Source organism: Alosa pseudoharengus, unplaced genomic scaffold (assembly GCF_046254945.1).
Source record: "Alosa pseudoharengus isolate Yale_2024_CS ecotype anadromous, Long Island Sound unplaced genomic scaffold, YU_APseudo_1.1 YU_APseudo_1.1_scf_27, whole genome shotgun sequence".
NCBI classification, from domain to species: domain Eukaryota; kingdom Metazoa; phylum Chordata; class Actinopteri; order Clupeiformes; family Clupeidae; genus Alosa; species Alosa pseudoharengus.
In genome coordinates this window covers 483,961-509,240 of record NW_027468704.1, presented here as the reverse complement: position 1 = coordinate 509,240, position 25,280 = coordinate 483,961, and the positions used below count along the sequence as shown (strand labels likewise).

The 25,280-nt window shown below is 40.9% G+C and overlaps 3 long non-coding RNA genes across 4 annotated transcripts; 2 read left to right on the top strand and 1 right to left on the bottom strand.

The window, feature by feature from the left end:
• Positions 1-8,650: 8,650 nt before the first annotated feature.
• LOC143099298 (uncharacterized) lies at positions 8,651-10,606 on the bottom strand. Of its 2 annotated transcripts, XR_012981475.1 has the most exons (4): positions 9,371-10,606; positions 9,108-9,215; positions 8,905-9,006; positions 8,651-8,738 (listed from the first exon to the last, which is right to left on the bottom strand). It is a non-coding gene; the product is annotated as an uncharacterized LOC143099298 (long non-coding RNA). The 2 variants fall into 2 exon arrangements; XR_012981474.1 differs by having other exon boundaries at positions 9,108-10,606.
• An 8,829-nt stretch (positions 10,607-19,435) lies between these two features.
• Positions 19,436-21,480, top strand: LOC143099300 (uncharacterized). Its single transcript, XR_012981477.1, has 3 exons — positions 19,436-20,002; positions 20,519-20,549; positions 21,312-21,480. It is a non-coding gene; the product is annotated as an uncharacterized LOC143099300 (long non-coding RNA).
• A 1,325-nt stretch (positions 21,481-22,805) lies between these two features.
• Positions 22,806-23,636, top strand: LOC143099299 (uncharacterized). The gene is made up of 4 exons (XR_012981476.1): positions 22,806-22,823; positions 22,931-22,998; positions 23,152-23,216; positions 23,345-23,636. It is a non-coding gene; the product is annotated as an uncharacterized LOC143099299 (long non-coding RNA).
• Positions 23,637-25,280: the final 1,644 nt, after the last annotated feature.

Here is a 25,280-nt window from a genome sequence, read left to right as displayed (position 1 = left end):
GACAGGAGCTCGCGATATCGCTTTAAAGTAAGCTATTTGGTCTCATGCAAGCTGTCAAACACTGTCCACTCATGTGGTGCACCCCTCTGGTTTATACATCCAGTGTTTATGTTAGCTAACTGTATCTGGATGTGTTGCTATCAGAGCAAGACGTTAGAGATGGCGCATGACATGCAGTGATGCCTCGTATTAAAAAAAAAAAAAAAACAACGCTATTTAAGCATCGAAATGAGGCACCGAAATCCACGTTGTGATTTGATGCAGTTACTACCGTTTGTGTCGGCACCGGTGCCATATTAGAACCGTGTTTCGGTGCCCAACCCTAATGTAGACACATGTTTGCTTAGAGCCCAAAGTTGTGCATTGTTAATGTTAAATGAGTTGTCCAATGGCTAAATGGTTGTTGATGGCTATTATGAGAAATAACCTGCTGCCTATAGACTAGCACAGGGAATTGAACATCTCTCCTGTGTAGCTTTATCTGAAAAACAACTAAAATTCTAATTTGCTGTATCTGTGATTGGCAGGCAAAGGCAACCACTTGACACATAGAATAGGCAAAGGACCCTCTACCAGAGGAGAAAAAAAAGGCAAAGGACCATCTGATACAGTGGCAAGTCGACCCCTGCTGGGACGAAAAAAACAAGGCCTGTTGGATGAAACAGAAATGGATGAATTTGTTATGTCCTTAACTTGCTCTGATTAATTAGAACGGCTATAACATACAGCAATTGTTTTCTAAACAAGATCAGTGCTATGACACTGAAATTGTAATTATTATTATTGTTATTGTTATAGTATATCTGTACTCAAAATATACATTTATGTTGCAGTTTGTGTTTTACCGCAAGTTGTGCTGACAAGATTTTTCAAATTTATTTCCAAACATGACTTTGCGATCGTTACCAGTAAAGCCTATATATTGTGTTCTTATCATCAAGCCATTATAGCCAAGCAACTACAGTGTATTCTAATATAAATTGTTTTCTAACAGATCGGGATCTGTAGCGCAGTGGCAGCCTGGGCGTTCTGCACCATGAACAGGCTCAGTTCCCATATGGACCCAGACTCAGTTCCCACATGAACAGGCTCAGTTCCCACATGGACCCAGGCTCAGTTCCCACATGGACCCATGCTCAGTCTGAGGTAACCCCTGGGACCCTCGTTCCCCCACTCATCTCGGGTCATCACTTCACTGTTGAATAAAGGCTTCAAAGACCATAAATATTTCATAATAAAAATGAATGTCATAAGATAGTAATTATAATAATTATAAAAATGTAAAAAACATTGTTGTATTGAAAATGTATTTGTTGATGAGTAATAGTATGCAGAGGAAATGATCATAAAAATGTTCTTAATGTTTTTGTTACATACTTGTTGATTTTAAATAGTTTATTGAATTGCATGTATTATTAATCACTTTTCCTCTTCTCATTCTGTAATCAAGTGATTGATTTGTATTCTGAATACATTAACTAAACATGGATGAAATTGCCTAAAAGAACCATTATACTTGTACTAACTTACCTTGGTGACTGCCTATGGATTAGGTTTTGTGACACTTTGTATGTTTTGAGAGCAAGATAAAAATTTGTGAAATTTGTGTAAAATATGTGTGGTATTTGTGGATTAAGTGTTGTGACACTTTGCATTGTGTGAATTGGTTTGTTTATGCACTCCTTTGTGTAGGTATACATTTGCTTTCCTTTCTTTGTTTGTGTTAAGATGCCATTTGGGCCAAATGCAGATATGAAAACTAAAATGATCTGTGAGTGGATTTTGAGAAACCCTTCTTTTTAAACATTATGTTCTGCACTCTATGTCTGAGAACACCTCCTAAGTGGACAATGGACACAGTAGCCTCTGTTTAGTTTTGCTGGGTCTATAAGGTGTGACTAGAGCTTGTTTAATTGAGAACATTGCAAAATGATTTAGGCCTTCACAAAGATCACTTTAATGATAAATGTCAACATATTTAATGTTCCGTTGAAAATGTATTTGTTGATGAATAATATATTACACTGAAGCATTTATCATAATAAAAGGTGTTTTTTTAATAGTTTATGACATTGCATGTGATCTTAATCTCTTTTGCTAATCTATTTCAGATTAATCTTACATGGAAACGGCAGGGCAAGAGCAGGTAGCCTAGTAAACAACCAAACAAAATGTTTCCCTCCACTATTTTGAAATTACCGAGGGAAAGTCACATCTATAAACTAGAATTGCGGTTCCGAGGAACTGCAAGAGTGGGTTTGATCAGGGGCATGGAACTCGGCCTCATCCAAGGATTCCAACGGTACCTCATTTATGAAAATCGGACATACGGGTCAAAAGTTACATGCACACACCTTCATATACACAGACAGCCCAGCCCAGCCCATTAGAGCTCTGCCAGGTGGCTTAGAACTCTTCCAGGTGCAAGCTTAAGCAATTAGAGCTGTGATGTCACAATCGAAATTTGAATTCTGAACATTCTGCCATTCATTTCAATGGGCCCAAAAAACGCAGAAAAACGGGAATACCGCGAAAACGACAAGGGCCAGCGACACGAAATTAACAAGCAAGTTACACCGGTTCGGGCCTGAATTTTTGGAGTTCGAACCGCGTCGATTGCTCAAACGGTCTAGGAGCAGTAGTTCGGCCAAAAAGTGGATGAACAGGAATAATAAACTAGAATTGCGGTTCCGAGGAACTGCAAGAGTGGGTTTGATCAGGGGCATGGAACTCGGCCTTATCCAAGGATTCCAACGGTACCTCATTTATGAAAATCGGACATACGGGTCAAAAGTTACATGCACACACCTTCATATACACAGACAGCCCAGCCCAGCCCATTAGAGCTCTGCCAGGTGGCTTAGAACTCTTCCAGGTGCAAGCTTAAGCAATTAGAGCTGTGATGTCACAATCGAAATTTGAATTCTGAACATTCCGCCATTCATTTCAATGGGCCCAAAAAACGCAGAAAAACGGGAATACCGCGAAAACGACAAGGGCCAGCGACACGAAAGTAACAAGCAAGTTACACCGGTTCGGGTCTGAATTTTTGGAGTTCGAACCGCGTCGATAGCTCAAACGGTCTAGGAGCAGTAGTTCGGCCAAAAAGTGGGTGAACAGGAATAATAAACTAGAATTGCGGTTCCGAGGAACTGCAAGAGTGGGTTTGATCAGTGGCACGGAACTCGGCCTCATCCAAGGATTCCAACGGTACCTCATTTATGAAAATCGGGCACACGGATCAAAAGTTGTCTGCATTAACGCAACATCCAATAAGCTAAAACGCATAAATAACATGGTTGCTATGCTGGTTGCTATGGTGGTCGCTAGGTTGACATTACAGGGGTGGTTTCTAGGTTGTTGCTAGGGTAATTAGTTAGTTGCTAGTAAGCCATCTTAAGCTGACTGCATAAAGTGATTATTTTAAGAGATACATTTTCAAACCAGAACTGTGTATAGGTCATGGTTAAAAACGTATCAGAATCTCAGAAATAATCACGTAATGCAGCCAGTTTAAGATTTTTTAAGAAGTCCGATTTTTTAAAGGCAATCAAATTTCTGCTGACTCTCTTCTGGCTGCGGTTAAAGGCCAGCGCCTCCTGAGAGGCCTGAAGGGTCAGTTCTGAGGTTGTTGGCTGCTGGAACCGAAAAAAGGACTGCATTTTCTTAAAAGACAATGTGACTGAAGTGCGGGCAAAGTTTGCACAGAAATGTACGATTTTTCCCACCCTCATCGACCTCGTCATAAAACTTGTTTAAATGATCACACGACGCCTCCTTGCTGCTTTGTTGTCTACATCAGCATTTCTCAAACTTCTTTGACCTGAGGCCCAGTCAAGGCATACTTTGGGGTCATAGGGCCCACCTACATGAACCCACCCCCTCCTCCCAACCCCTATCAAATTGTAATGATATCACAATTATTATTTTTATACTATATTGCCTACATGCACTTCAAAACAGTCAATGTTTAAAGTGCTAAGATTGTTTACAAAAGTTTGTGAAAGCATGCACATCAGAGTACTGCTTTACTAATGTAAAATATTACCTTACTATGCACAGAGAATCACAGGCTTAGTCCCTGCCTCAGTCATTGCAAGCGCCTCTGATTTATTAATCACCACTATGTGGATACTGTTTTTAGAATTGATTTAGATTAAGTGTTAGTATAATTTGTATTTTTGTAATTTGTATTTTAGTATATTTTTATATATTGTATTAAGTGTTAGTATAATTTGTATTTTAGTATATTTAGCATATTCTTATCTTCTACTGTCCTTACTGCTTAGTTGTGTTTTTAAATTATACACTTTAATTATTCTTTCTGCTGTTAAAGAATGTGTTGTGTTGTATGTATGCTGCTGAGACCTTGAATTTCCCCTGGGGATCAATAAAGTATCTATCTATCTATCTATCTAAATATAATTAGGCCTACACTAGTTTCATTGTTTTTGCATTGTTGCATGATTGATATGCTATTTAATTACATTTCATTTGAATGCCTGAATGTAAGAATTCAGGAAACACAATACCAGCTTTTAACATTTCTGTTGTTAGTTTATGTAAATCACATAACACATGAACTGTTTACATACTACTGATAGCCCATTACTGTACACAATAATACTGTGCCCATTCATTAACATATATTAAACATCAGGCGTCTTGTTTACACATTTAAACCATATTTGCACTTCGAATTTCGCTTCCAAACTGTAATAACTACATCTACAAAGTCTAAAGAAGATAACCATGTAGTCTGTTCATAGATAAGATCAATTTTGACAGAACTACAGACTTCGTGAAAGTAGCCTAGTAGTCCTACATAAAAGGCTCCATATTCACTTCATTGCAAAATCGCGGTTGGTCTGTTTACACACTAAAACCATATTTACACTTCGAAATTCGCTTCCAAATTGTAGTAACTACATCTACGAAGTCTAAGGGAGATAACCTTGTAGTCTGTTCAACGATACGATACATTTTGACAGAACTACAGACTTCGTGAAAGTAGCCTAGAAGCCCTACATAAAAGGCTCCATTAACTTCATTGCAAAATCGCGGTTGGCCTGTTTACACACTAAAACCATATTTACACTTCGAAATTCGCTTCCAAATTGTAGTAACTACATCTACGAAGTCTAAGGAAGATAACCTTCTAGTCTGTTCAACGATAAGATACATTTTGACAGAACTACAGACCTCGTAAAAGTAGTACCTAAAATTAGTTTGATAAATGGCCATCACGTAGCCTAAAGCATATAGCACTAGCATATGACAACAGCAAATAGCTAACGTTTACGTTAGCCTAACTTACTTATCGTTGACGTTGACCCGACACGTTTATAAGTTAGACCATAGACTGATAAGGACGTCCATCAAAATTCCGTGTGTATCCTGTGTATCTTTCGTGCTGCTATCCTGTTGCCTTTTCCCTGTTGTTCCGGCAACAAGGTTTTTACGCGATATTTGCCACATCCCAGAGAGTTGTTGTTTGGTGGGTCAGGTGACGAGCCGTCGAATCACAGCACAGCACCCAGAATGCATTGCAACACACCGTCTAGAAGGGACTCAGCGTTAGGTCGGCTTTAAATAGCATACAGAACCTATAGTAATATAATGTTGTCTGTAAGCTCCACAGATCGTGGCAAGACAATTGAATTGATTGTGGACTTCTTGCTGGGCAACGATGAGTAACTTGATTAGTAATGCTGCGTGGATATGCATGATATCTGTATGAAAGTGTGTTTCTCAATGTAATAATCTATACAACTGTACACATGACTAAGTTCAAATGGAGCTAGCTGGGTATAGGACTGGGCTGAATGGATTGGTGAAATACTTTATTTATTTTTTTAATGACCTATATGAACATGGTTTGGCTGTCTCCTCTTTTTTTACATGACCTTTACACTTAATGCTGGCAAGGCATTGAACTGGGCTGAATGGATTTGGAAAATATATATATATATATTTTTTAATGACCTGTATCAACATGGTTTGGCTTTAAAAAAAAGATGAGACAGCGCTTCGCGCTGTCTCATCTTTTTTTACATTACCTTTACACTTAGTGCTGGCAAGGCATTGAACTGGGCTTCATTCAAGGATTCCAACGGTACCTCATTCATGAAAATCGGACATACTGGTCAAAAGTTACATGCACACACCTTCATATACACAGACAGCCCAGCCCAGCCCATTATAGCTCTGCCAGGTGGCTTAGAACTCTTCCAGGTGCAAGCTTAAGCAATTAGAGCTGTGATGTCACAATCGAAATTTGAATTCTGAACATTCCGCCATGCATTTCAATGGGCCCAAAAAACGCAGAAAAACGGGAATACCGCGAAAACGACAAGGGCCAGCGACACGAAATCAACAAGCAAGTTACACCGGTTCGGGCCTGAATTTTTGGAGTTCGAACCGCGTCGATAGCTCAAACGGTCTAGGAGCAGTAGTTCGGCCAAAAAGTGGGTGAATAGGAAGATATAATAACTAGAATTGCGGTTCCGAGGAACTGCAAGAGTGGGTTTGATCTGGGGCACGGAACTCGGCCTCATCCAAGGATTCCAACGGTACCTCATTTATGAAAATCGGACATACGGGTCAAAAGTTACATGCACACACCTTCATATACACAGACAGCCCAGCCCAGCCCATTAGAGCTCTGCCAGATGGCTCAGAACTCTGCCAGGTGCAAGCCTAAGCAATTAGAGCTGTGATGTCACAATCGAAATTTGAATTCTGAACATTCCGCCATTCATTTCAATGGGCCCAAAAAACGCAGAAAAACGGGAATACCGCGAAAACGACAAGGGCCAGCAACACGAAATTAACAAGCAAGTTACACCGGTTCGGGCCTGAATTTTTGGAGTTCGAACCGCGTCGATAGCTCAAACGGTCTAGGAGCAGTAGTTCGGCCAAAAAGTGGGTGAATAGGAAGATATAATAATAAGTAAACTTAAGAAGAACAATAGTGGGCTTGCTCCGCAAGCCCACAGCATGGCTTTCAGCCATGCTGTGGTCTTGCTGGATCAAACCCACTAATAAGAAAACTTAAGAAGAACAATAGTGGGCTTGCTGTGGCCATGCTGTGGGCTTGCTGGATCAAACCCACTAATAATAAGAAAACTTAAGAAGAACAATAGTGGGCTTGCTCCGCAAGCCCACAGCATGGCAAAGCTGTGCTTGCCATGCTGTGGGCTTGCTGGATCAAACCCACTAATAAGAAAACTTAAGAAGAACAATAGTGGGCTTGCTCCGCAAGCCCACAGCATGGCTTTCTGGATCAAACCCACTAATAATAATAAGAAAACTTAAGAAGAACAATAGTGGGCTTGCTCCGCAAGCCCACAGCATGGCTTTCAGCCATGCTGTGGGCTTGCAGGATCAAACCCACTAATAATAATAAGAAAACTTAAGAAGAACAATAGTGGGCTTGCTGGATCAAACCCACTAACTAGAATTGCTGTTCCGAGGAACTGCAAGAGTGGGTTTGATCGGGTGCCGTTTGGGCACACGGACCAAGTTTATGTGAGTTTATGTAAAGCACTTGAGTCAATGTGTGCAGTAAATGTTTGTGATCTATGAGGCATCCATAGACTGTATAAAAAAGGTGAAAACAGCACTACTGACAGAGATGAGACACTGCTTCACATTTCAGTTTTTTGATGTGTTACATTAAAGGCAGCCTTTTAGCCTTAACTCTGATCAACCGCAGCTGTAAGTGAGAAAAAGAAACCATAGGCCTACTTCCTACAATACATGACACTGTCCATCAACCAGTTGCCTTCACATACCTGCTTCCAGGATGAACATGCAATGCATCCGAACCAAAGGCTGTGTATTGAACCAAACAGTTTTTAAATAGTATTCAGTAGTGATGACTCAACATTAAAATGTTCACCTGACTCTACAAGGTACATACTATGATGTATAGTAACACATCTTCCCACCATGATAAGATCGCTAAACACTGTTAATGGCATGGTCTGCTATAAACCATGTCAGTCAGTTTCACAATTTCTCTGGTACACCATACGGACTAAGAAAATAAAACATGGATCACATCACAAGTTTTATTGAACAAATGCAACAATCAGCATTATTCAGAATACATGTCAACTCATAAATCATATCTTTCACGTGAAATTGAAATCAATCAAACACTATATCTATTATTTTAAATTAAAGACTAGGTAAATATTGTAATGTTCCTCTCCTAGCACCCTTAACTGCAGGCAACACAAGTGTCAAATGTCCTCAACAAACTGGATGTTTCTGATGTCAGTGGATATAAAGGTTAATGCTATATGGTCACTGTGGGGTTTCGCAACAGCAACAAATGTATGCAAGTCAGATACTACATTACTGCAGATGCAATAATCAGCCTTATCAGATTACATGTGAACTCATAAATCACCTTATGTCTTTGGGGTGAAATTGGATCTATCAAACATAATTTATTCTAAATCAAAGACTGATGTTAGTGTTTTTTTACTAGCAACATTCACTGTAGGCAACACAGGTGTCAACGGTCCACAAAAATGTGGATGTTAAGGTAACATTAAGGCTATATGGTAACTGCCGTTTCACAACAGCAACAGACGTATGCAAGTAAGCTATCGCTGCAGATGCATATAGTTACAGGGCAGAGGACTTGCAGATCCATCGGCAAAACTGCATTTGATGTCAGAAAACACAAGTGGAGGGAAGTGCAGCTCCATCCTCCAAACATCATTCTATGTCAGGAAAAAAAGTGTAAGGAAGCACATGACTTTTTAATGATAATAATAATAATAATAATAATAATAATAATAATAATAAACATGCAACGTGAATAACTACACAGACATTTAGCACTGTAGGTTGCAACATCTGAAATATAAAGGTTTGTAGTATACTTGCCATAGTGGGGAAGTGGCCTTTGTACAGTCAATGAGGCCCCTAAACAGGAAATGAATGGCCTGTCACTGCAGGTGCATGTGGTTGGTGGAGGCTCCAGAACTACTGCAAAAAATACATACATAAAATGGAAAACACATTAATACAGAGATATTTAGCACTGTAGGTGGTAACATCTGAAATATGCAGGGTTGTAGTTTACCTACCATAGTGAAGGGAAGTGAAAAGCCTTTGTACAGTCGATGAGACCCCTCAACAGGAAATGACTGGCCTGTCACTGCAGGTGCATGTGGTTGGTGTACGCTCCAGAACTACTGCAAAAAATACAAACATAAAATGGAAAACCCATAATTACAGAGATATTTTGAACAGTGGGTGATGACATCTTTGCTGTTTAGTAATGAAACAGGACTGAAAATAAGTTGATAGGCTTCATTTAATGTTTACGTTAAGCTAATACAAAACTCACCCCGAACCAGACAACAATGTTTACCATCAGTCCATGTTTGAAGTCCCTTGCCTAAAGGTGTAATTTCACACATACAGATAGAAAATGTGTAATACCACAGAATTATAAACACGTTAATTTGTAGAGAAAGCAATAGAGCTAAACAGGTTAATTTGTAGAAAAAGCAAGGCCTGTTTCGTTGAAAGCCCACTCACCACGACAAGGTACAGGCCACGAGTGGGGTGTTAGTAAGACAGGACAAGACGGGACGTCTCTAAGTGTTAGTGTGGGAAAATGAACATTCCCTTGTTTGTTAGGCAATACAGATAGAAAATGTGTTAATACCACAAAATTATCAGAGAGCTAAACAGTAAGACAGGACAAGATGGAAAATAGTGTTAATAATGGGGAAATGAACATTCCCTTGTATGTTAGACAATTATTGATGACAACATACACATCTCAAGGACAAACATTTGCATGCAGTTTAGTGTTAGTTTGAACTAAATATATGAAAAGACTGAAACAAACAACAGAACATGAAAGTAAAAGAACTTTTTTTTGTTTTTTTTTTGTTTTTTGCAAAAACAGTTTGTCAAGAACATAAAAAGCATTGAAGCATTTGCACTTAGATTGAGGCGGTTTGTTGTTAAGGGTGGAATGAGAACAATCCTTTGCAAGTTTGTCTTCGTTGCTGTGGCCGTTTATGATCCAATCAGCAACATTTTTGGTATCCTTTGTCATTTGATGTGTGGCTGTTTGAACCATTTGCGCTCTGAGGCGGTTTGTTGTTGAGGGTGGAATTAGAACAATACTTTGCGTGTTTGTCTTCGTTGCTGTGGCCGTTTATGATCCAATCAGCAACATTTTTGGTATCCTTTGTCATTCGATGTGTGGCTGTTTGAACCATTTGCACTCGAGGCGGTTTGTTGTTGAGGGTGGAATTAGAACAATACTTTGCGTGTTTGTCTTCGTTGCTGTGGCCGTTTATGATCCAATCAGCAACATTTTTGGTATCCTTTGTCATTCGATGTGTGGCTGTTTGAACCATTTGCACTCGAGGCGGTTTGTTGTTGAGGGTGGAATTAGAACAATACTTCGCGTGTTTGTCTTCGTTGCTGTGGCCGTTTATGATCCAATCAGCAACATTTTTGGTATCCTTTGTCATTCGATGTGTGGCTGTTTGAACCATTTGCACTCTGAGGCGGTTTGTTGTTGAGGGTGGAATTAGAACAATACTTTGCGTGTTTGTCTTCGTTGCTGTGGCCGTTTATGATCGATCCAATCAGCAACATTTTTGGTATCCTCAAAAGTACTCCAGATGACTACTGATTTCAGTGAGGCGATTCATAGCAGTTTTTCAGAGTTAGAAACATGTTTTGACATTCCTCTTCGTTGCTGTGGCCGTTTATGATCCAATCAGCAACATTTTTGGTATCCTTTGTCATTCGATGTGTGGCTGTTTGAACCATTTGCACTCTGAGGCAGTTTGTTGTTGAGGGTGGAATTAGAACAATCCTTTGCGTGTTTGTCTTCGTTGCTGTGGCCGTTTATGATCCAATCAGCAACATTTTTTGGTATCCTTTGTCATTCGATGTGTGGCTGTTCCAAGAGACTACTTTAAGTTTTTTTCTCCATTGAGACAGTTTGTTGTTGAGGAATGCGTTTGATCCATGCTTTTGAGACTCCTCTTCGTTGCTGTGGCCGTTTATGATCCAATCAGCAACATAGACACAGTGAAATCACTCCTTAAATATAGAATACACAGGTCTGTGGTAACTGTAATATGAATGTAGCACTCCTGATGATGTGCATTTTTGTGGCTGAGAGGTAAAGATGAGATCCAGTTGTGTGTTTTTCTCGGTCGTTGCTCCCTGTACGAGTTGTGTGTATCTTCGCTGCGTGAATAAATCATTTATAGGCTTTGCGTTTGATGACATGAGATCTTCATTGAAATCCCCACAGATAATAACATGGTCCTGGTCCATCATTTCAACACCATCCAATAGATTCTTTAGGTTTGCTAAGAAGTCCGTCGTCTTGTAGTTTGGTGGTCTGTAGACAGCAGCTACTACAGCTCGCACTGGATGTCTGACTTTCAGGGCAAGAAACTCCAAGTCAGTGACTCCCACTATATATTGCACTGCTTGGGCGCTTATGTGGTTCTTTGCATATATTGCAACACCACCACCTTTTTGTTTTGCCCATTCTGGGAAGTTGCTATATGATACTTCCCTGTTCCTCTTGTACATGTTGTAGCCTTCCAGTTGTACCTCTTCTGGTACAGCGGATCCAAACATGTGGGTTTCAGTGAAGCACAAAATGTCTCCCAGACAGATTTCATGGTGTTTTTTTATGTCATCAACATGGCAAAGTAAGCCTTCGACATTGTGGTGGATTACAGTGAGACATCCGTTGGCAGCAGTCTTCGCATGCAAAAGTGGCATGACTGTGTCAATGTCTGCTTTTGGCATGCTCTCCAGTGTGTTCAAAACTTCTTCATTGCAGTAAATCATCTTTTCATTAAAGTCGATGATGTGCAGACCCTGCAAAGAGGTGGTTCGGCTGAGAGCGACATAAGCCATGCCGGCTTCAAAAATACGCTTCAGAGAAACCACAGCTGATGAAGACGTCATTCCTTGTACCTTATGCGCCGTACAAGAATACGCCAGCTTCAAAGGGAATTGAAAGCGTACCAGGCCCTTTCTCTTGCAACGCTCTTCCACTCTCTCAATGTACACAGCGTTGTCACCACTTCCAGGGTTTTGATTGCGTCTCTTGAGTCCAGCAGTGGGATCGTCCAAATCCAGTCCGATACACCGCACATGTGGCTTGCCATCTTTGTCAATGTTGCTGATGATCTTTGAGATTCTCCCAAAGGTCCCATTCACCAAGCCATCCGATGTATCCAAATTCCTTGTAATTACAATGCGCGCACCTTCGGACAACAACAACGTATCGGGCAGATCTCCTTTGCTTCCTTGAAAAGGAGCGGCCTGCTTAATCATCCGTCCTGTACGGTCATCCTTTACATGGTCTTCTGCATCGACACGGATAATGTTGGGACTGAGGACAAACACAACCTCGCTGTTGTGTTTATCCACCTCCTTGTTAGTCGCGAAAATATGTAGCACGTCGATGGGGCAGTCCTCCTTTCTGGCAAAGACGCGACTAGCCAGAAGTGCTCGGTCACAGTCCAGTAGTGGCTCTTTTTTCTTTTTAACACGAAGCCTGTTGAGCATTTCGGCAAATGCAGCATCCTCTTTCTGTCTCATTATTTCTGTGAGTGTGATTATCTGGAAGTTATCTTTCCAAATATCAACTGTGTGGTCCTCAAAGACACACAGTGCCTTTGCCTTTCCAACTGGCGACAGCTGGAAGAAGTCTCCCACTGCTAAAACAGAAATGCCACCGAAGGGTTTCTTGCTGCCTTTAATCTGTTGAAGTCTTTGGTCCACATATGCAAACAGCTGTTTTGACACCATGGACACTTCATCAATAACGATCATTTGCAGACGTGACAAAATGATCCTTATCTCGTCCAATGAATTCCCAAGTCCTTGATACGGTGGTCTAAGATCCTTTGGAAGTTTCAACACCGAATGCAATGTGTTTCCTGAGATGTTAAATGCAGCAGTTCCCGTGAAAGAGGTTAGTAGAACCGTTGGTCTTGATATGTCATCCTCTTCATGCATTGCGGGCAATCTTCTCAAGATCTTTGTTGCTTCATTGTAGATGCACTTGATCAAATGAGATTTACCAGTGCCAGCTCCACCAGTAACAAAATAAAAGAACTGGTCAGGTCTTTGTCCATTTATAAGTCTCAAAGTCCAGTCTCTTATTTTGTAAAACACAGAAGCTTGTGTTTGATTCAGGCTCTGGTACATCTGCCGCAGCTCCCTAGAGCTCAGTACTGGGCACTCCATGAGTGGTACTGCCGTTCTACCCTCAGATTTTTTTCTTCTGAATTCTGGAACGTCATCTTGCTCATTTTCCTCTGTTGTGTCCATTGGTTGGCGTTCTGCAACAGCTTCGACTCGAATGAGTTCTGTGTTGGGAGCAAAACAGGCCCATGCATCCTCAATGGGTCCCTTCTCCGCAAAGTCCTCGATGGCACGCTCAACGGCATCGCTTTCTTTTTCATACCGTACCCTGTTTTCTTCCACGATTTTGTAAACAGGTGTGACTATCTCCGTACCCAGGAGTTTGACACCTGCGCTCTTGTAGAAGCATTCGTAAGTATGAAATGGCGGCATTTTGAGCTGATATTCAGTCCTGTACGGCATGAATACCTTCAGTAGGGTTCCGTAGTACTTTTCAGGATCTTTCTTTTCTGAAAAGCGTGCGTACCTGATGACAGCACATTTGCCTTTTGTCCTCTTCTGAATAAATCCCACGTTGTCTTGAAGTGGTATGACATTTTTACCATCTTTCTGTCTTCCATAGACAAGCCTGTATGTAGACGCAAAGTCGGCCATGCACATATTTTCAAATTCATCAGTCGGGGGCCTGGCTTTGTACTTGTCTTGCAATCCAGTCATCCATACATTGTCTGAATCAGGATCTCTTGATTCGAGACATCTCATGGGTAGGCTCATCTTCAATGCATTATCGTCAGTTGGAATGAAAATAACACTACGCGAGCAAGACTTAAGTTTCAAGCTGCAAACGCGAGTGACTGCTTCTTGCACACTGACCTCTCGGTTTTTTGAATACGCTTGCATGATCTGTTTCATTTGCTCCATGTCAGAGGCGTTTTGATGGCTTGATTCCTTCACAATGGTTTTGAGGTATTCACTCATCTCATGCTCAGCTTTGGTAATGTATGACAACATGTACATGATGCAGCTGTAGGGATTCAGAATGTACTGAATGTCCATGTTGGCATTCCATGCTCTGAGCAAATGTGGATTATAGGCATTAATCCAGGAGTCCTTGGGATCACGTCTCATTATCACAGCACTATTCTCGGACATTGACTCAACGTAATACGAAAATTCTTCATAGGTCATGTTGCACTGTGAAAGGATGTCTTCTGTGCTTCTGAATGAAGCTGTTGGATCATGTAGCAAATCCCAAACAGACTTCAGCTTGGTTCTTGCTTGTCCTTTTGGTCCTAGTTCACCTGGCTTACATGGAAGTGGTCTAGTTATGAAGGTAGACTTTGCGGGTGGTTTGGGAAATCCAAAGCGACAATGCTTATTTCCTTTCTTGCACGACTTTGTGTGGTTTCTGCTGTGAGACTGAACTTCCTTCACGATATTGTGCAGCTCAGGATCCATATTTTCATTGGGCAGTTGGCACGATATGTACTTATCAATAAATGCACTAACCTGTTCATCAGGAGCATCGTCAAACTTTGGTGCGTCTTTAATCCAAAACAGACAATGGATGTGGCCTGATCCTCGTGCTTGAAATTCCACTCTGTAAAACATGTCTACCACTTCACCGATGGGTTGAGCAGGTGACAAAATCAGATCCCTCATCAGAGCCTCCACCCTCTTTTCGAACATTCTTATTACAGTCACAGGATTACTTCGCAGGATGTCGCATTTAGTTGTCCAGTCCAATTCAGAAGCGGTTACGGTTTCTCCTTGTTGCTTCTTGATGGCTTCAATTATCTCTGGCCACCTCATCTCGGCAGCACTGAAAGTGCAAAAAAATGTTGGCAGTCCCAATTGTCTCAAACATGCAAAGAGGTCCTTCATTGTCTTTTCCCAAAAGGCAGGAGTTCCTCTTAAAGGCTGCATGAATCTTGTGGCCTCCCCATGTCTAACGAGTCTCTGCACTTCATCCTGGTCTTTCAACAACGACGTAGTTATCTTGCGTCCATCCTTGGTCAGTACTTTGCCTTTGCGTAACTGAATTGACATGCTTGACATGGCAAGATGCATTTCTGTCACAAACTGGGCAAAGAAAATGTAATTGGTGTCCATTGAAAAACGGTTGTCAGCACTGAACAACCTTGCATTGAAATATCTGCTTGGGGAAATCTTTGTTGGTCGGTCAGCTTTATCCAAGGTGTTTCTGCCTGTGCAGAATTGCACCGGAAACGCCATGGACTCCAACTTGGGCGTTTTGAAAAAGCTGACTGGTTGATTGCCTTCTGCAGGTGCGATTGAGTAAATATTGTCTCCGAATGACAACAATTCTTGTCCGACATCAGCTGGCTGAAGACACGAGTCGAAAGCAATCGCGTGCTGTTGCGCAACACCGTCATCCTGTTCAACTGGTTGTTTTTCAGCCTCAGAGTCACCCTCTGGACATTCCTCTTCATTTTCATCGGCAGCATTTTCATCTGCAACATTTTCCTCATTGTTCTCTGCGGGTGCAAATTCTGTCGTCCCAAGGTAGTCATCCTCTGTATCCTCGCGCAAAGAGATCCCTCTATATTCTGAATGAATATCCTTTAGTTTCAGTAAGGCAGTTCGTACTTTCCTCATGTCCAGATTCTGAAACTGAAAATGACCTTTGTATCGTAGACGCCTCTTCAACTTCACCCTCAGAAGTTGCGATTCAGATGGTGGTCTGGGTAAAGACTGAACAGTGGACTCAATCTCAGAAGGTACGCATACTACTGATCCATGCACTGCCCGTTGTTGTCCCTTTGGAAGAGAGATGATTTTTGCAAAAGGTATAAACTTGGCGATGACGTGTCTCTCCAGTACATTCAGCCCTTGTAACTCGTCTGGTATGGGGTCAAGTTCAAGATTATTTGCAACGGCAATAGGTGGCAGACGACCAGACTTTACGTTTTCGTGGCAGCTGTGACAAATCCACTCCTCTTTCCTTTCTGGCAATATACACTCACCTTGATCTGTGCAACGGTCTTCGCACACATGAACATAAGCACCTGTTATGCACATGGACGCGAGTTCAGGGTCTTTGGAATACTTTGAGGGCTGACATTGCCTCACCTGGTTTGCAAACAAACATCTGTGACAGACTGTGCAGATATATGTTGGTCCTTGTTGTACGTTCAGCTCAAACAATGATTGTGCCGCTCTCATCAGTGGATCCATCCTGACCTGTCCAACACTGAATCCCACAAGGTTTCTGTACTTGTTCTTGATACGGTCGCTACACCTTATGCTGTGTAAGGCTTTGAGGTCCCTGGTTCGTCTCAATTTAAAGTGTCGGCCATGTATCATGTTGTGTACAGAGCGGAACGTACCATCTTGGCCAGAACGAATTTGAAAGTTTGTCCTCCCACGCTCGATTTCGGTCATGCGGAAAGATGGGTCATTCCTATAACGATCTCTGCTGTATTGTTTTTGTCTCTCCTGGAAAGCACAGTCATCACTGTATTGATCTCTGATGTATTGTTTTTGTCTCTCTTTGAAAGCACAGTCATCCCTGTATTGATCTCTGATGTATTGTTTTTGTCTCTCTTTGAAAGCACAGTCATCCCTGTATTGATCGATCTCTGATGTATTGTTTTTGTCTCTCTTTGAAAGCACAGTCATCCCTGTATTGATCTCTGATGTATTGTTTTTGTCTCTCTTTGAAAGCACAGTCATCCCTGTATTGATCTCTGATGTATTGTTTTTGTCTCTCTTTGAAAGCATGGTCATCCCTGTATTGATCTCTGATGTATTGTTTTTGTCTCTCTTTGAAAGCATGGTCATCCCTGTATTGATCTCTGATGTATTGTCTCATCTGCTGTTTCTTCCTCTGCTGGAAACAAGGGTTATTTCTATAACAATCTTTGATTTGCTGTCGTTTCCTTAACCGCAAGGCAGCGTTGGTCCTGTATCTTTCTCTGAGGCACTCGTTATGTTTTAAACGGATGTCAGCATTCATCCTATATTGTGTCCTGAGGTCATCTCTCTTCAGCCCGTATCTTTTCTTGTCTGCATCAATTTTGCGCAGCCTTTTCTCCATCATCTTTTTCTTCTTCTCTTCATCTTGTGTCTTCTTGCACCTCTGTGCGTTCTGTAGTCTCTTCAGTTTTTTGGCAGCTCTTATCCTCTGAAGTTTGCCAAGTTTCTGGAAAACCTTAGGCGCTATATTGACATCCTTTGCCACACCAACCTGTTCACTCTCTGCTGCACTCACATCCATTACATGATCTTCAGATGTCACCATTTGAAAACAGACTGGTAAAAGATCATACTGTTCTACATCATGAAGCTCAATGCTGGATTGGTAGAACAGCTTTAAGAGTCGGTTTGAAAGATCAGCCACAGTGTGGAAAGAAACCATCACAGCTTTCCCGTTTTCCTCAAAATCCGTTCCATTTGCATTGCGTCTATGTGGATCGAAAAATCCATAACGACCATGACTGTCTCGGAAAACACTGATGCAAAGAGCGCCGACTAGCAGCAAGGCATGTGAATACACATTTCCAAGCCTTTCAAGTCTTTGTGTCAGATTCAAATAGTCTTCCAAGCCTTCAGGTGCATCTTGAAGCATACATCCACTCTCTTGGGTGGACTTCATTACAATGTAATGTCCTTGATCAGTCGTCACTATATTTGGTACGTCATCCAAACTGAGAAGCATACCAACAAACCTGTTGTTGGCCATCAAGTTGCGTCTAATTTGGCAGTACAATTCATCTCCTTTTATCAAAACGTAATCCAACTTCTCTCTATCCATTTCCTGTGTCTCATGCAGGTAAGCTAGAAACATCAGTGAATTTGCAACACATTGGCAGTTTCTGCTGAAACTTGAAAACCTGCTATCTGCTTGGGAGTATGAGGCTCTCACTGAAATTTCTCGTGCATCTCCAAATGATGTATTGGCAGTCACTACTGGGTTGTTGAGCAATGTCCTGTTGCGCAATTGTTCCTTTTTAGCGCGAGATTTTTTTGACCGTCGAGGCATGTTGGTGGTGGGTAATTACTCCTGTCTACTAAACCGCAAAATTTAAACCACAAAAGATGCAAACTGCAATCTGTAAAAAGAACCTACCTCCCTACTAAACAGCAGTCAATATAAATAGAACTTACCAGTACTCCTACCTTTTCACCAAGAATCCTGTTGTTGCACCCAGCGATGTGTAAAATGCCAACAAATTAGTTTGAACTCACCAATGTGGCCTCCGCAATAGCAGTTCTCAATCTGTGAAGGACATAACAAATAAATGACAAGTCATAGATTTGTGGGCTTATGTGATGAGCACTTTATCACATTGTTATTTGCTGATGAGTACAATTATATCAGTATACAATAGCACTTGGATGTTGCTTGAGGCTTCAAATCTCAATACACAGAGTCCTCTATCAATTTTATGTTGTTCGAGTGATCACATATCTTAACTAAGACATTGGCTACTTTTCACCAGAAGATGGCACCATCACATCAGTTTGTTTGGGAGTGGTCCATTATTATTTTATGCAGTGTAGGCTCTCTCTTTTAAATGAAGATAAATGTATCCTAGTAACAATAACATTGACTTGACAAAGGTTCAATTATTGTAATGAAGTGAGCAGTTTGTCGAAAACAAGTTATACTATAAAATGTGGACGTTGCATGAGACTTTTTTCACATATGTACAACTTAATACACAAAGAGTACCATTCGTATGTTGTTTGAGTGGTCATATCTTAACTAAGACATGGTCTACTTTTTCAACAGAAGGTAGCACCACACATCAGGCCTATGCACGTATCTTAATGCACTGCACATCATTTTACGTCCAGTTTCTTTAGGAGTGGTTCAATATTATCTCATACAATGTAGGCCCTATTCTAAATATATTAAGGATAAATGTACTCAGCAATATGCAACAATAACATACGAAGGCGGGCCTAAAAAAGATTAAATTATTTTTGTGAAGTGAGCAGTAAGTGAGCCGAAATAAAAATGGACACCCCATGCTGCTGACACGTTCACGCCCACGTGTACAGTAGCCCTCACAGTCAAGCAGTCAGCTATTTCTAGCCTAAGACGCAGTAGGTAAATGCAGGGATGAAATAACGAAAATCTTTTAACGGATACATGGAAAAACAAATACTGAATTGGTTTTTAAAATATCACATTTATTAATATTTTCTGTAAAGTTTCTAGGCGTTGCCTCATTTACGGTAAGCTAAGCTTAACGTTAGCCGCCCCTGCAAGCGCTACACAAGTAATGCTACCTAGGTACACACTTCAGTGGAACATTAAATGTTAAAGGACTTATGAGTTTTTCCAACACTGATTATTCAAGTAGCTGCTATATATAAAGCCACCAATAATAAGGCTAATAGGCATAGCCTAAGCAGACACTGAAGTAAATTAATGAAGTAAATTATTTTTTCCATATCATCAAATAACGAGATAATAAAGAAGACACATAACTTACCTTGTCTTCCAACTGATGAGAATGTGCTGTGTAATGGAAGTTGTTGGAGTCTGGAGAAAATGCTCTTTCAATCAGTCGCTTGCCAGAGAAAATCTCTCAGAAGTCGCTCGCAAAATGGTGTCAAGCAAATGACATCGATAAAGGGAATATTTGTGACTATATGCTCTCTCGAGAATTCCAGCCAATCATTAACCAAACACCTTGAGGTTACTAGGTGAATTTGCAAAAATCAACCAATCATGAGCGAATAATAGATTCTATCCCCCCTCCCTCACCCCCTCCCTCACCCTTCTCTTCTAACGTGTTCATAATTTCTGAGGTAAAGTTACTTTGGCGCGCTGGACCACACAACGAATTTTGCTGTAAGTAAGCTAAATGCTCATTTCAATTAAGTTAAGTTATTGTGAATGTTATGTGAAGTTATTGTGAACTAATATTCGTCATGACATGTTAGGATTACTGTATCAGTCAGTCAGCATAGATAAAACGTTGGCATAAATGTAATTAACTTGAACGTTACTTTTACATTGCTCCGAAATATAAAATGGTTTATCACTCAATTCCTAACATGATAGCGTGCATGCCCACATCGAAGATTTATCGCATGTTAAGGCCCATTTGCTACAAACATTAACTGGTAATGTAGCTCATAAACTAGCAAGACTGGCTAGGTTAACGTTAGCTGAAGTAACGTTAACGTCTTCTGAAATTAAAACACAGCGATGCTAAGTTAACATTAATTTAGCTCATTGGTGGAATATGCTATGCTAGATAAGGCTTAATAGGTTCTATAAGTAAAACGTTGTCATTACAGCTTCATTATTTCTTCAACAGTTAAATAACAACCTTCTCATGTAAAATTGTTCATCTACTTGCAGATAATGGTTTGTGGAACAGTTATCCGTAATGGTAAGTGATTTAACGTTAACTGACCTGCCACTCTCCATAGAGAGGGCTTATTTTTGGTAACGTAACGTTAAGTTAAGGTCAAGTAAACTGGATTAACGTTAACATCTCTCCCGATTGTCGACTGCCATCTTGTAATAGCCTTAACGGGGAACTGTGCAGAGACTGCTCCTTTTTTAGCAGGCAGATGATAATGTTAGATTAGCCTACAATACATTTTTTGTCTTCTGCGATTGTCTTTTATTGACCGTGTCATAGTATGAAATCAGAACCATAAATTATTGCCTCGTCTTGGTCGAGAGGGTGACCAGATTGCAATATTATATTTTACGTTTTATCAAAGGCTGGCAGCTGTTCAGTGAGTGACGTTTTTGCCTAGGCTATGTTGAAATGGCCAATTTATTGTATTAGTTACAAGGCAGTCTTGACTAATTTTATTGTTCTGGGTTTACAGGTAGGGTGGGTCTAATGTAGGGCAGGTTAAGTAACAGAACAACAAGCAGAATTACACACATTCTTCAACGATGGGTATCAGCAAAACATTTTTACAATACTGGTTCAATGTAATCATTGTTAATATAAAATGTTGTGTGTAGTGTCGTCTTCTATGTCGTTGAGGAAGTTTTTTTTTTTTTTTTCTGCCAGGTAGACCAACAGCTCTTATTTGGAGGAGTAGCTACATTATTATCATTGCCAATATAGGATGTTGTGTGTGTGGTGTCTGCTATGTCATTGAGTGTTTTTTTTTTTTTAATGTTCTGCCAGGTAGAAGACCAACGGCTCTCATTTTGGGGAGCAGCTACATTCGCCGTGGGGAGGAGAGAGCGAGGAGGACCTTGGGGCGCAACCTGGGTGCCCGTGCCCAGGTTGAGTGGCTTGGCTTGGGTGGAATGCGGTGGCACTCTGTTGTCCCCCGCTTCTATAATTGGCTAAGAGGAAGATTCGCCCCGGATGTCCTGCTGATTCACTGTGGCGGGAACGACTTGGGGAAGCTCAAGTCTCTGCATCTCGTCGCAGCGATGAAGCGGGACCTACAGAATCTCCATCGGCGTTTCCCCAAAATGCTAATTGTCTATTCGGCCATCACCCAGAGACGCCGCTGGGGATCTGTACGTCCGAGGAGAATCGAGCATTCTCGTAAGTGGGTGAACAGTGAAATGGCTACCTTTGTCTTGGGTCTGAACGGGGTCATTGTGCATCACCCTGACATACGCTTTTACAAGCTTGAGCTGTTTCTTAGGGACAATGTTCATTTGACCGCTTTGGGCAACGACATTTTTTTAAATGCTTTTTCGGAGTGTCTGAGGGCAATATTCCTGTAGGGTGAGACAGGATGGCAGCTCAGACTTGTTAAACTGTATGTGACGCTTGATGTGCCTTTGGGTTTATGTTAGATTAAAAATAATCACATCGGTAGCCATGGCACTGTTCATTTCTAACCCCTCCCCCAAACAGTAAATGTATATTTTGATTGGACTCCCCACTACAAAACAAATATGACAATAGTAAAATTTGGACTTCCCTCAAACACACACAAAATATGATGACAATAATTAATTCTGATTGGACTCGGTCTTTATTGCCATCCTTTCCACCTGAGCCAAAACACTCACCTCCCCCTGGTTGTCCTACCTGTCTCTCCCCACGGCGAATGTAGCTTGGGGGGACAAACGGCAACCCTCCTTTGAGATCCCCACCAGCTGACATAAAATAGCCAGCCACTCTACAGAGCCTGGTCTCTGTCCTACTAAGGTAGGCATGGTTGAAGCCTCTCCACTCTTTAATTTTACATTACCATCTCCCATGTAGTATTTCTTGTCTGTTCTTGTCTGTTCCTGTTGTGAATATAGCTTGGAAGATTTATACTGTGAGCCTCTCCACCAACCACATGCACCTGCAGTGACAGGGTTTATTTGCTCTTGAGGGGCCTTGCTAACCAATGCACAACAGCTGCAAACTACTGTATAAGGTAGCTATACTACAAATCTCTTCACTCAAACCTACTTTCTGTGAAGACGAGTGGAATGCTTTAGATGTCACCAACCACTGTTCAGAACATCTGTGTAATTATGTGTTTTCCATTTCATCTATGTATTTTTGCAGTAGTGCTGGAGCCTCTCCACCAACCACATGCACCTGCAGTGACAGGGTTCATTTGTTCTTGAGGGGCCTTGCTAACCAATGCACAACAGCTACAAACTACTGTATGATGTATGAGGTAGCTACATTACAAACCTCTTCACTCAATCTTCTTTCTATGGTCTCTGTCCTACTAAGGTAGGCATGGTTGAAGCCTCTCCACTCTTTAATTTGACATTACCATCTCCCCTGTAGTATTTCAAATGTTTTGATCTTTCTTATCTTTTCATGTTGTGAATATATAGCTTGGGAGGATGGATACTGCAAGCCTCTCCACCAACCAATGCACAACAGCTGCAAACTACTGGATAAGGTAGCTGTACTACAAATCTCTTCACTCAAACCTACTTTCTGTGAAGTCGTGTGGAATGCTTTAGATGGCATCAACCACTGTTCAGATTATCCGTGTAATTATGTGTTTTCATTTTATCTATGTATTTTTTGCACCAACCACATGCACCTGCAGTGACGGACCATTCCTTTCCTGTTTAGAGGCCTTGTCGACTGTACAAGGGCCATATCCCCACTATGGCAAGTAAACTATAAACCTTCATATTTCAGATGTTGCCACCTACAGTGCTAAATATGTGTAATTATGCATGTTTTTCATTATTATTATTATTTAAAAGTAGTGTGCTTCCTTCCACTTGTGTTTACAGACATAGAATGCAGTTTGGAGGATGGATCTGCACTTCCCTCCACTTGTGTTTTCTGACATCGAATGCAGTTTTGCCGATGGATCTGCAAGCCATCTCAGCTGTAACCATATGTGTCTGCAGTGATGGAGTAGCTTATGTGCATACATCAATTACCATAGCCTTAATAATACCTTAACATCTACTGACATTCAAACATCCACATTTTTGTGGACCGTTGACACCTGTGTTGACTGCAGTAAATGTGGCCAGAAGAAGAACACTAACATTAGTCTTTAATTTAAAATAATGTTTGATAGATCGATCCCATTTCACCTCAAAGATATAAGGGGATGTATGTGTTCACATGTATTCTGATAAGGCTGATTATTGCATCTGCAGTGATGTAGGGGATGTATGTGTTCACATGTATTCTGATAAGGCTGATTATTGCATCTGCAGTCTGACTTGACTACATCTGTTGCTGTTGTGAAATGCCACAGTTACCATAAAGCCTTAACCTTTACATCCACTGACATCTAAACATCCAGTTTGTTGAGGACATTTGACACGTGTTGCCTGCAGTTAAGGGTGCTAGGAGAAGAACATTACAATGTTTACCTAGAGTCCATCTCATCAATAAACCTTATGATGTGATATTATACCATGTTTATTTTCTTCCTGTGTTGTACTAGATACATTGTGAAACTAACATGTCTACAGCTAAACACGCCATTAACAGTGCAGGGATTTTATCACAGTGGTAAGATGCTACTATACACAATATGTACCTTGTGGAGTTGTGAATATTTTAACGTTGACACTTCAGTGGTGGAGGTGGGCTAGTGCAGTGTTTTTCAACCACTGTGCCGGGGCACACTAGTGTGCAGTGAAAGATCATCAGGTGTGCCGCAGGAAATTACCCAAATGTCACTCACTGGTCCAGAAAAGCAACTGTTGCATCAAAGAATTTATAACCACATGCTCTCATTGATTGTATGATTGCACTATTTGTGGTATGCAGGCATTGTACAACGGGGTCCCCATATCCAGTATTCACAGAATCATCACATATCCAGTTCATAACAACAATTAAATTAGATATAGTCACCTACAAATGAAACAGAGGGCACTTGTTTTATTGAGCAGGTCTTGCATAGAAGCCACAATAAGGCCATATCTGTGAATTATTTGAAATTTTAGGCTATGGTATGTTTATTTTTTCTTCACACAGGATGTTAGTGTGCCGTGGGACATTTTAAGTGTCAAAAGTGTGCCGTGGCACAAAAAAGGTTGAAAAACACTGGGCTAGTGTATCATGTGGCACCGTTTTTGGGCATGTTATAAATCGTCTTTGGGCATGTCTTTGGGCATGTTATAAATCGCCAGAATCATGTCTAATGCATGCACATTTTAATGCATGTTTTTCTGAATTTCGGAGGTCTTGTTATGAAAGCTGTTTCCCAATCATTCATATGGGAAAAGGTTCTTACACTTTCAACATAAAGTTTGTATATTTACACTTCGAATTTCGTTACAGCATTTATATCACTGCTACTGGCCTTGTCGTAAGTTTTTAGAGGGGGTGGTATTTTTAGGTGTAGCTGGACTAAGTTAGCTTTACTGAACTCAACTCGTGTTTTTTCTGGAGCTGCGTCCGTACTTGCTGTAAGTTTTACACTTAAGCATAATGAGGGTATCTACATGTAAACCGAAGCATTGAGAACGTTGTAAGTGTACAGGCAATTTATTAAAAAGAAACACACCCGCCATCTCTTCCGTATATATCCTGTTGCGTTCAGTTCTCATTCTCAGTTTCACGCGAGATTTACCCAGAGAGTTCTGTTCCCAAGATGGCGCCCGTCTGTATATGTGAACGAGACGTGAAGGGTACTGTTTTTCTTTTTAATAAACTGCCTGTAGACTTACACAGTTCTCAATGCTTCGGTTTACATGTAGA